The following is an 11,563-nucleotide window of genomic DNA, read 5'->3' on the forward strand; positions in this document are numbered from 1 at the left end:
ACAGAAAGAAGGCATTCTTTAACAAGTTCTCCCTCCATGAATGGTCTGCCAGTGCACACTATTAGCTTGGCAACTTGAAAACTTGCTCGCAGTGATGAAGTATTTAGCTATTTCTACTTCACAAAAGTATTTTGCTGAGTTGTCAATGTATATTTCAGTTTTAATATTTTATCTTTTCTCGCTTCTCCAACCAATCATATTTATCTTTATGTTGAGTTTGATAGTGTCGATGCAAATTGTATTCTTAGAACATAGACACTATTTTCTGGCATAGCAAACATACAGCTCTTTCCTTGTACTGCATGAAAAAGTAATCATAAGTCCACTGTTTTTTGACTATCCTATACTCTGAGTCAATTTTTCTCTTTCTTGATATCATTGTTTCCCAGGGATTCCAAATTGCTATTAGTAAAATACCAATATATATATATATATATACAGAGCTCCAAAAACAATATACCAACAATAACATTGTCCACACAGAGACATATAGACTGCACTGCCCATCAATGCAGTCTGATCAGTGCCCATCAATGTAGTCTGATCAGTGTCCATCAATGCAGCCTTGCCATTCCACATCATTTCAGCCTTGCCAGTGCCCATATAGTGGAACTCCTCTTTTACCTCAGGCTCACACTGGTGCAGTGCAGGAACAGGCATGATTACAGAGCCGGTTTCTCCACCACTTTTCTAGTTCACACTACCCTGTGCAAACTGCACTGCGGTCTGTGAACTCACACAGGAATCTGATCGCATGGGTGAGAAGACCCAGGTGATCAGATTCCACTGCAGGAAAAAAGAAGGCACATATGCCTTTTTTCTTCCTAATCTAATGCGAGTTCAGCCATATGCTTGTATGGCTGAACTTGCACTGCTCAGAGATCGCAACAGTGTGAACTGGGGCTTACACAGCACACAACATATAACATCATACACAACTGAATAGCAATCAGAATATAAATGCACTGTCAATTAAATTGGGTTTCCTACTCCTTGGCTGTCTGCAGAGCCGGATTAAGTTCCCATGGGCCCCTAGGCAGATTACCAGTTTGGGGCCCCCGTGCGATAACACTAACCACTGACCATTTGCATTAACACTGACCATTGACCATTTGCGATAACACTGAGCACTGACCATTTGCATTAACACTGACCACTGACCATTTGCGGTAACACTGACTACTGACAATTTGCATTAATACTGAGCACTAACAATTTGCATTAACACTGAGCACTTACAATTATCATTACCACTGAGCACTGACTATTTGCATTACCTCTCAGCACTAACAATTTGCATTAGCACTGAGCACTATTTGCATTATCACTATGATGCAACCCCCCTAGAAACCACCCCCAACCAACTAACCAACTTAAAAAAAAAGGCTCTCCTAACTTCGAAAAAAGGCTCTTCTAACTTAAAAAAAGGCGCCCCCTATCTGCAAAGAAAAGACCTCCTACCTTCAGAAAAAAAGGCTCCCCTTAACCACAAAGAAAAGGCCCTACTAACTGCAAAAAAAAAAAAAAAAAAGACCTCCTAACTTCAAAAAAAAAGATAAATCCTAACTTGTTCTTACCTTGGTCCTTAGGCAGCAGCAGGCTCTGCACAGGCAACCTGGTGACTCCTCTGATTACACCAGAGACTAAGAGGAGGAGTCAAGAGACAGAGAGAAGGAGGGGAGTCGGAGAGTAGGAGTGAGTCGGAGAGTGTGGGGCATATTCCACATATGTGCACTGCAAGCCAGGACGAGTGGGCTGCTAAGCAGGATGGTAAAAGCACCCGGCGGGAAGAGACAGAGAGAAGGAGGAGCAGGGAGAGACAGAGAGAAGGAGCGGAGTCAGAGAATTGGCGCACATTCCACACATGTGCACTGCACCCCGGGACTAGTCGGCTGCTAAGCAGGATAGGCAGCTGTGGCAGTAACACCCAGGAGGCCAGATAAATGTCCTCAGCGGGCCGCATGTGGCCTGTGGGCTGTAGTTTGAGGACTCCTGCCCTACAGTCTCAGGGACCACTGGGGAAGAGGAGGGTGCATGAGATTGGAAGAGCCAGAGTAGAGAGTGGGGTATGGAGGCTAAAGCAACTCCTTTTTGCTTTTGTTTTGTTTTGTTTTTTTGTAGAGACAGAGTCTCACTTTATCGCCCTCGGTAGAGTGCCACAGCTCACAGCAACCTCAAACTCTTGTGCTCAAGTGATTCTCTTGCCTCAGCCTCCTGAGTAGCTGGGACTACAGACGCCCGCCACAATGCCCAGCTATTTTTTTTTTGCAGTTTGGCCAGGGCCGTGTTTGAACCCACCACCCTTGGTATATGGGGCCCGCACCCTACTCATTGAGCCACAGGTGCTGCTCTGGGTTTGTTTTTTTGCTATTAAAGTGTATTTTTATTATTATTATTATTTTTTTTTTTGTAGAGACAGAGTCTCACTGTACCACCCTCGGGTAGAGTGCCGTGGCATCACACGGCTCACAGCAACCTCTAACTCTTGGGCTTACGCGATTCTCTTGCCTCAGCCTCCCGAGCAGCTGGGACTACAGGTGCCCGCCACAACGCCCGGCTATTTTTTATTTTTTTTTTGCCTATAGTCCCAGCTGCTTGGGAGGCTGAGGCAAGAAAATCACTTAAGCCCAAGGGTTTGAGGTTGCTGTGAGCTGTGATGTCTCCAGCACTCTACCAAGGGCGACAAAGTGAGACTCTGTTTCAAAAAGAAAGAAAAAAGGAGGCAGAACCTAGTTAAGACAATCTGATGATTAAAGTCCTTTTCCCTTTAATAATCTATCATCCATAAAGAAGAGGATAAGTAGAGGGGGAAATTAACATTTATAGGGTCGAGTTCTAAAGTTAACAGAAAAAGTTAACAATTTATATTATATTATTTTTGAAAATCCTTTAAATCCTTTAATCATGTGTCTATAACCTTCTACAGTATGTTGGCATAAATGTATAGAGTAAAGAGTAATATGCAGTTTTTAATGTTGTAGAACATGGCTCACTTTAAATGTAACTGCTTAGAACATTTAAATAAATTTATAAAAACTTTAAAATATATATATATATATTTTTTTTTTTTTTGAGACAGTCTGGGACAACCGGCTCCCAAACAACACCCAGCTATTTTTTTTTTTGGTGCAGTTGTCAGTGTTGTTTAGTGAGCCTGGGCCAGGTTTGAACCCGCCAGCCTCGATGTATGTGGCTGGCACCATAACCACTGCACTACCAGCGCCAAGCCTAAAGTGTATTATTATTATTATTTTTTAGAGACAGAGTCTCACTTTGTCACCCTCGGTAGAGTGCTGTGGCATCACAGCTCATAGCAACATCCAGCTCTTGGGCTTAGGCGATTCTCTTGCCTCAGCCTCCCAAGTAGCTGGGACTACAGGTGCCCACCACAATGCCCAGCTATTTTTTTTGTTGTAGTTTGGCCAGGTCAGGTTTGAACCCGCCACCCTCAGTATATGGGGCCAGTACCCTACTCGCTGAGCCAAAGGTGCTGCCCAACTGCTAGGGCTTTTAACTGGTGGATCTCAATTTTGCCCTTCTATCCTATTTCTCTTTCTGCATTGGCTATTACCAAAACTTAGGTACTTGTTCCTAGACCACATCAGTGAGGACAAGTAGTTTGAGGAAAAGGAAAAAGGTGTTTATTAATTTGCCAGCAAATGAGGAGTGCAGTTGATGAGCATTCAAAGATTGCCATGCTGACTTGCAGAGAAAAAAAAAGATTTTGCAAAGGGGAGTTTTTGATAGTTGAGTTTGGGTCTACATGATCAATCCACATGTCATGGCTTCAGACTTTTTTTCCCTATTCAATGCATAGTTATTCTTGTGAAGGAGTGAAATGAGAAGATCTATGTTCAAATACCATATGTACACATGTGTATTGTATTCCATTTTTAGTTCCAATTTAAAAGTGAGTGCATGGGGCCAGGCTTGGTGGTTCATACCTGTAATCCTAGCACTTTGGGAGGTCGAGGCCCATGTTTTGCTTGAGCTCAGGAGTTCAAGACCAGCCCATGCAAGAGCCAGACCCATTCTTTAAAAATAGCTGGGCATTGTGGCAGGTGCCTATAGTCCCAGCTTCTTGGGAGGCTAAGGCAAGAGGATCACTTGAACCCAAGAATTTGAGGTTGCTGTGAGCTATGATGTCACAGCACTCTACCAAGGGTGACAAAGTGAGACTCTGTCTCAAAAACTTAAATTAAATTAAATTAAATCAAGTCAAATGAAATTAAAAAATAAAATAATGCCAGGCATTGTGACTCAGTCCTGCGAGCCTGCAGCACTGTGGGAGGCTGAGGCGGGCGGATTGCTTGAGCACTCAAGTTTCAGACTAGCCTCAGCAAAAAAACAAACAATCAAAAGAACCCCCACAAAACCACAAAAAACTCATATTCAAATATTCATAGTAGCACAATCCACAAATGCAAAGATGTGGAAACAACCCAAGTGCCCATCAATACACAAGTGGATTAATAACACATATTATATGCATACCATGGAGTATTACTCAGCCATAAAAAGCATGGTGAACTAATACATTTTGCAAAAACCTGGATGGATCTGGAGACTATCTTCCTAAGTAAAGTATCACAAAATTGGAAATACGAACACTACATGTGCTTTTGTTTGTTTGTTTGAGACAGAGTCTCACTATGTGGCACTCATAGCATCACAGCTCACAGCAACCTCCAACTCTTGGGCTTAAGCAATTCTCTTGCCTCAGCCTCCCAAGTAGCTGGGACTACAGGCACCCACCACAACACCAGCTTTTTTTAGAGATGAGGTCTTCATCTGGCTCAAGCTGGTCTTCAACCTGTGAGCTCAGGCAATCCACCCACTTAAAATCTGGTAAAGTGGGCGGGGCCTGTCATTCAGTGGGGCGGTAGGGCACCGGCCCCGTATACTGAGGGTGGAGGGTTTGAACCCAGTCCTGGCCAAACTGCTACAACAACAACAACAACAACAACAACAACAAAAAAAACAGCCAGGCATTGTGGCAGGCACCTGTAGTCCCAACTACTCAGGGGGCTGAGGCAAGAGAATCGCCTAAGACCAGGAGTTGGAAGTTGCTGTGAGCTGTGACGCCATCGCACTCTACCCAGGGCAATAAAGTGAGACTCTGTTTCTAAAAAAAAAAAAGAAAAGAAATCTGGTAAAGTGATATCTCCTAATTTGTTCTTTTTTTTTTGAGACAGAGTCTCACTTTGTCACCCCTGGTAGAGTGCCCTGGTATTAGGGCTCACAGCAACCTCTAACTCTTGGCCTCAAGCAATTCTCTTGCCACAGTCTCCCGAGTAGCTGGGACTACAGGCTCCCGATTTGTTCTTTTTCTTTAATCCTTAAGGTTGTTTTGGCTATTTGAGGTCGTTTCTGGTTCCATACGAAGTGTAAAATTATTTCTTCCAGATCTGCAAAAAAAATGATGTTGGTATTTTAATGGGGATTGCATTGTGTAAACCACTTTGGGTAGTAGAGACATTTTAACAGTGTTGATTTTGCCAATCCATGAGCAGGACATATTTTTCCCTTTGTTTACATCCTCTGTGATTTCCTTCCTTAGTGTTTCTCAATTCTACCTGTAGGGGTCTTTCCTCTCCTTGTTTAAATATATTCCTAGGCATTTTATTTTCTTTGTTACTACTGTGAAAGGTATTGAGTCTTTGATTTGATTCTCAGCTTGACTATTGTTGGCATGCAAGTCTGACAAATAAGTTGTGAACTCATCCTAGAAAAAGTGCTATCTACCTCATTGCTGAATGTCACTATGGTCACCTTCACAGTACTCCCCTTAAGAAGCTATGGACCAGTGCAAGTGCCTCATCTACTCCTCAAAGTAATTTTGCAGTTCTTCTTCTGGAATGGCCAACGGAGCTGTCATTGTATGACTCTTGATGTCCTGAATGTCATCAAAATATCTTCCTTTCAATGTTTCCTTTATCTTTGGGTAAAGAAAAAAGTCATTGGGCGGCGCCTGGGGCTCAGTGGGTAGGACGCCGGCCCCATATCCCGAGGGTGGCAAGCCCAGCCCCGGCCAAACTGCAACAAAAAAATAGCCGGGCATTGTGGCGGGTGCCTGTAGTCCCAGCTGCTCGGGAGGCTGAGGCAAGAGAATCGCCTAAGCCCAAGGATTTGGAGGTTGCTGTGAGCTGTGACGCCACGGCACTCTACCGAGGGCGATAAGGTGAGACTCTGTCTCTACAAAAAAAAAAAGAAAAGAAAAAAGTCATTAGGGGCCAAATCAGGATGAGTAGGAAGGGTGTTCCAATACAGTTATTTGTTTCCTGACTAAAAACTCCCTCACAGACACTGCCGTGTGAGGTGGTGGATTGTTGTGATACAAGACCCATGAGGTTTTGGCAAAAGGTTCAGGTCATTTTTGTTTAACTTTTTTTTACACAGCTTTGTTAGCACTTCAGAATAGTAAACTTGGTTAACTGTTTGTCCAGTTAGTATAAATTTATAGTGAACAATCCCTCTGATAACAAAAAAAAAGTTAGTAACATTATTTTGACTCTTGATTAGGACCTATAGAACATTTTTGGTGGTGGGGAATTGGCTGACTTACATTGTGCACTTTGACACTTTGTTTCAGGGTCATATTGGTACACCCATGTTTCATTATCCATGATAATATGTCCCAAAACATCGTGTTGTCTATCCAAAAGGTCTTGGCAAACTTTGACCCTCCTTTGCTTTTGTCCATTGGGGAGCTCCTTTGGGACCATTTTTTTGAGATAGCGTCTCACTCTGTCACTCAAGGTAGAAAGGTAGAAAGCCATGGCATCATGACTCACAGCAACCTCAAACTCTTGGGCTTGAGCGATCCTCTTGCCTTAGCCTCTCAAGTAGCTAGGACTATAGGCATGCACCACCATGCCTGGCTAGTTTTTCTTATTTTTAGTAGAGACAGGGTCTTGCTTTTGCTTGGCTGGTTTCAGACTCCTGAGCTCAAGCAATCCACAAGCCTTGGCTCCAGAGTGAGCCACCATGCTGGCCCTTTGGAATGGTTTTGCACACAACTTTCTTATGCCAAATTTCTCAGTTAAAATTTTCCTGACTATTTCTCTATCAACATTTACTTGGTCTGCTATGCTTCTCACAGTCAACTGATGATTATGACCCACAGTTTGATACATTTTGCAATATTTTCATCAGTTCTGGTTATTACTGACTGTCCTAACTTCTCTTCATCAGTGACGCTTTCTTTCCCCTCAGAAAAACATTAAATGCATTTGTACAGTGCCATTTTTTTCATTGCTTTATCCCCATAAATTTGAACTAACATGTCCCTAATTTCACTTCCACTCTTGCCAAATTTAACAAGAAATTTAATGTTTGTTCATTGCTCTAATTCAAGCTCCAACATTCTCGAGATGGCACAGAAAAACATGCAATAGCAATAATGAATGCCACTCAGCAAGACACTGCCACACATGGACATGAACACCACTGTGAGACATTGATATACCAAGGTTATGAAACCTTACTGAATTGTTTGTACTACACTGTCAGTGTAAGGTCAAGGTCATTAATTTAATTGTTAGACCTCGTGTAAGAATGCTACTGATTTATATACATTGATTTTGTAACCAGAGACTTTGCTGAATTTATTTATCAATTCTGGGAGTCTCTTTATAGAATCTTTGGGGTTTTCTAGATATAAGATCACATCATCAGCAAAGGGTATTAGTTTGACTTCTATCCCTATTTGGATACCTTGATTTCCTTCTCTCACCTGATTGCTCTGGCTAGGAATTCTAGCACTGCATTAAACGGAAGTGGTGACAGTGGGCAACCTTGTCTGGTTCCAATTCTAAGCAGGAATCCTTTCCATTTTTCTCTATTTAGTATGTTGGCTGTGGGTTTGTCATAATGGCTTTTATAATGTGGAGTTATATTCCATTTATGCCCATTTTGTTGACAATTCTTATCATAAAAGGAGGCTGGATTTTGTCAAATGCTTTTTCTGCATCTATTGAGAAGATCATATGGTTTTGGTTTTTGCTTTTATTTATGTGGTGAATTGCATTGGTAGATTTGTGAATGTTGAACTATCCTCGCTTCTCTGAGATGAAGCCCACTTTCCCATGGTGGATTATATTGTTAATGTGCTGCTGAATTCAATTTGCTAGGATTTTATTGAGAATTTTTGCATCTATATTCATAGGGGATATTGGCTGACAGTTTTTTTGTTTGTTTGTTTTTGTAGGTGTGTGTTCTTTCCTGGCTTTGGTATCAAGGTCAGACTCGAATATTATATCCTGAAAAACCAAATTTCTTATATGAGGGAGAAATAAAGACTTTCCCCCAAAGAGCAAGCACTTATGGAATTTGCCAAGACCAGACCTGCCCTGTAGGAAGTATTCAGAACTGCATTATACACAGATCAACACATTACATACACACAAGTGCAAAACCACCCAAAAGCTAAAGAGCAGAGTCTGGTTATCATTCAGTTTGAGAAGATAGAGAATGAGGCCTCAGGCCCTTCTATCTTGTAATGTCCCAGTTAAGAAGTCTGCAGGTAATCTAATGTGTTTGCCTTTGTAAGTTACCTGATTCTTTCACCCTATGGTTCATAGGAGTTCCTCTTTCATGTTAACTTTAGCCAGCCTGATGAGGGCTTTCATCTTGCTAAGGGCTTTCAACACTCCCATTTTAAGACAGGAAGCTCAGCTGAAAGAGTTTAGTAGTAACTGCAAAACCCCAGCTACCTCTTGTAAGCACTCCCTTTATCAGGTGTTGGCTCTTGTGAAATTCAGCTTGTATTAAGGACTCCCCTGCCCCTACTGAAAGTCCCTTATAAAAGGTTTCCACCCCTGCTTCTAAGGGTTGAGAGACTTTGAGGCGTGAGCTTACTCTCAGCCTGGCCAATCAATAACGGACCCTTGCTTAATTTGGACTCAATGTGCTAGTGTTTCTCTATTCCACATGGTTCAATAACATGGTGATTACCTCTTGGTGATGAATCTCCCAGAAGTCTATTGAGCTCCTAGTACCTGGATGTCCAGATTTCTAGCAATATCTAGGAAATTTTCCTTGAGTATTCCCTCAAATAGGTTTTCTAGTCCTTGAGTATTTTCTTCTTCACCCCTGGGATGCCTATTCTCTATATTAGGTCTCTTTACATAACCCCAATTTCTTGAAGGCTTTGTTCATTTCTCTTATATCTCTATTCTTTCTCTTTAACTGACTTATTTAATTCATCAAAGATGTCTTCTAGATCTGATATTCTTTCTTCTGCCTGTTATAGCCTATTCTTCAGTCTTTCCACTGTTTTGTATTTTCTTGAATTAATTTTTCATTTTAGAAGCTCTGCTTGGTGAGTGATTGGTGGGATTACACCTACAGTGCATCTTACAAGGGTACATGTGAAACTTAGTAAATGTAGAATATAAATGTCTTAACACAGTAACTAAGAAAATGCCAGGAAGGCTATGTTAACCAGTGTGATGAAAATATGTCAACTGGTCTATAAAACCAGTGTATGGTGCCCTATGATTGCATTAATGTACACAGCTATGATTTAATAATAAAAATAAAAATAAAAAAACAGATAAAAAAAGAATTGGAGAAAAAAAAAAGCTCTGCTTGGTGTTTGGGTTTTTTTGTTTTGTTTTTGAGACAGTCTCACTATGTCGCCCTGGGTAGAATGCCATGGCATCACAGCTCACAGAATCCTCAAACTCTTGGGCTCTAGAGATTCTCTTGGCTCAGCCTTCCAAGTAGCTGGGACAACAGGCACCCACCACAACAGCGGACTATTTTTTTTGTTGTTGTTTTGTTGCATTTGTCACTGTTGTTTGGTAGGCCCGGGATGGATTCGAACCCACTAGTTCCAGTGTATGTGGCTGGTGCCCTAGCTGCTGAGCTGCAGGCACTGAGCCTTCTTGGTGTTTTGTTTTGTTTTGTTTTGCTTGTTTTTTAATGATTCAATTTCTTTTGTGATTTTTTCATTATTATTGTCCTGCATTATTTTTGTTGGGTTTCTATGTTATCTTGCATTCATTGAGCTTCTTTGCAATCTATATTTGAAATTCCTTTTTTTTTTTTTTTTGCAGTTTTTGGCCAGGGCTGGGTTTGAACCCACCACCTGGGGCATATGGAGCCAGCGCCCCACCTCTTTGAGCCACAGGCACCGCCCATATATATTTGAAATTCTTTATCTGTCATTTCCTTATTCTCATTTTGGTTGATTTTCGTTTTTCTTTCCTTTTTTTTTTTACAGGGGAAAGTGCAAACGCAGTCCCCCACTACCACAAATTATGCAGTTGAGTTTCCCACGTTTGGGGAAATCACAGGGGTCAGCACATCCGGAGTGCAATGGCTAAGCCTCGCCCTGGGAAACCAGCTTCATGATCATGGTATCTCCCCTGCCAGGTAAGTATCATTTTGGTTGATTTTCATTGGTATGGAGTTATTGTTTTCTTTTGGGGGTGTCTTGTTGCTCTTTTTGTGCATCTGGAGATATTTTGCTGATTTGTTCTGATCTAGAGAAGCTTTTGCTTCTTCTTCTTCTCCCTTTTTTTTTTTTTGTTGCAGTTTTTTGGCTGGGGCCATATTTGAACCTGCCACCTCCAGTATATGGGGTTGGCATCCTACTCCTTGAGCCACAGGCACCACCCAGCTTTTCCTTCTTACTTCCTTTTGATTAGATAATGGCACACCTTATTTAATCTCAGAGACAGTGGATGGTGCTTGTGGATGAGACTCAACCACACCCTGTATGATTAAGTCAGTAGATCCTATTAAGGATGTGCAAAGTGACCTTCCTGTCAGTAGGTGGCACTTGATGGAAGGGACAAGCTTCAGTATTTGGCTTCAAACTATTGTTGTTTAATGACAATTGGTTTCAGCCAACCTTACCTCCAGTGACAACTATCTTGTGACCCTTGTCTGAACAATTCTGTTGAACCATCTCCTATGGTGAAAGATACTAAAAAGTGAAAAACAAAGAACATTTTTCTGCCTCTTTGATTACTGGCCCTGACAGGAATGCAGCTTTTAATTCCCAAAAAGGGTGGGAAATTTTATTTTTTTATTTTTATTTTTGTAGAGACAGAGTTATCACCCTTAGTAGAGTGCCGTGGCATCACACAGCTCACAGCATCCTCCAGCTCCTGGGCTTAGACAATTCTCTTGCCTCAGCCTCCTGAGTAGCTGGGACTACAGGTGCCTGCCACAACACCCAGCTATTTTTTTGTTTCAGTTTGGCCAGGGCGGGTTTGAACCTGCTACCCTCAGTATATGGGGCTGGCGCCCTACCCACTGAGCCATAGGTACCACCCAAGGGTGGGAAGTTTTAAAGAGACAACTTGTACAACGGTGCTTTCTTTTAGACCTTTGTCTCTGTTACATGGCCACCAGGAAGCTTGATGTCAAAATGTCAAATTCATCTCCCTCAAATCTTTGTCATTTGCAGAAGAATGTTCTGGCATGCATTTTTGGATACTAATTTTTTTCTTGACTTTGACCCCTCCACCTTTATTTATATTTATTTTTATTGTAAACTTCCTCAAATTCTTCTTGGAATGTGAGAAGACACAGATAGATCCCCCTCCTC

General features: G+C 41.8%; 1 non-coding gene across 1 annotated transcript; it reads right to left on the minus strand.

The window, feature by feature from the left end:
• Positions 1 to 10,225: 10,225 nt before the first annotated feature.
• Positions 10,226 to 10,388, minus strand: LOC128595243 (U1 spliceosomal RNA). Its single transcript, XR_008382887.1, has one exon. It is a non-coding gene; the product is annotated as a U1 spliceosomal RNA (small nuclear RNA).
• Between the last annotated feature and the right edge of the window lie 1,175 nt (positions 10,389 to 11,563).

Source organism: Nycticebus coucang, chromosome 9, assembly GCF_027406575.1.
Source record: "Nycticebus coucang isolate mNycCou1 chromosome 9, mNycCou1.pri, whole genome shotgun sequence".
NCBI lineage: Eukaryota > Metazoa > Chordata > Mammalia > Primates > Lorisidae > Nycticebus > Nycticebus coucang.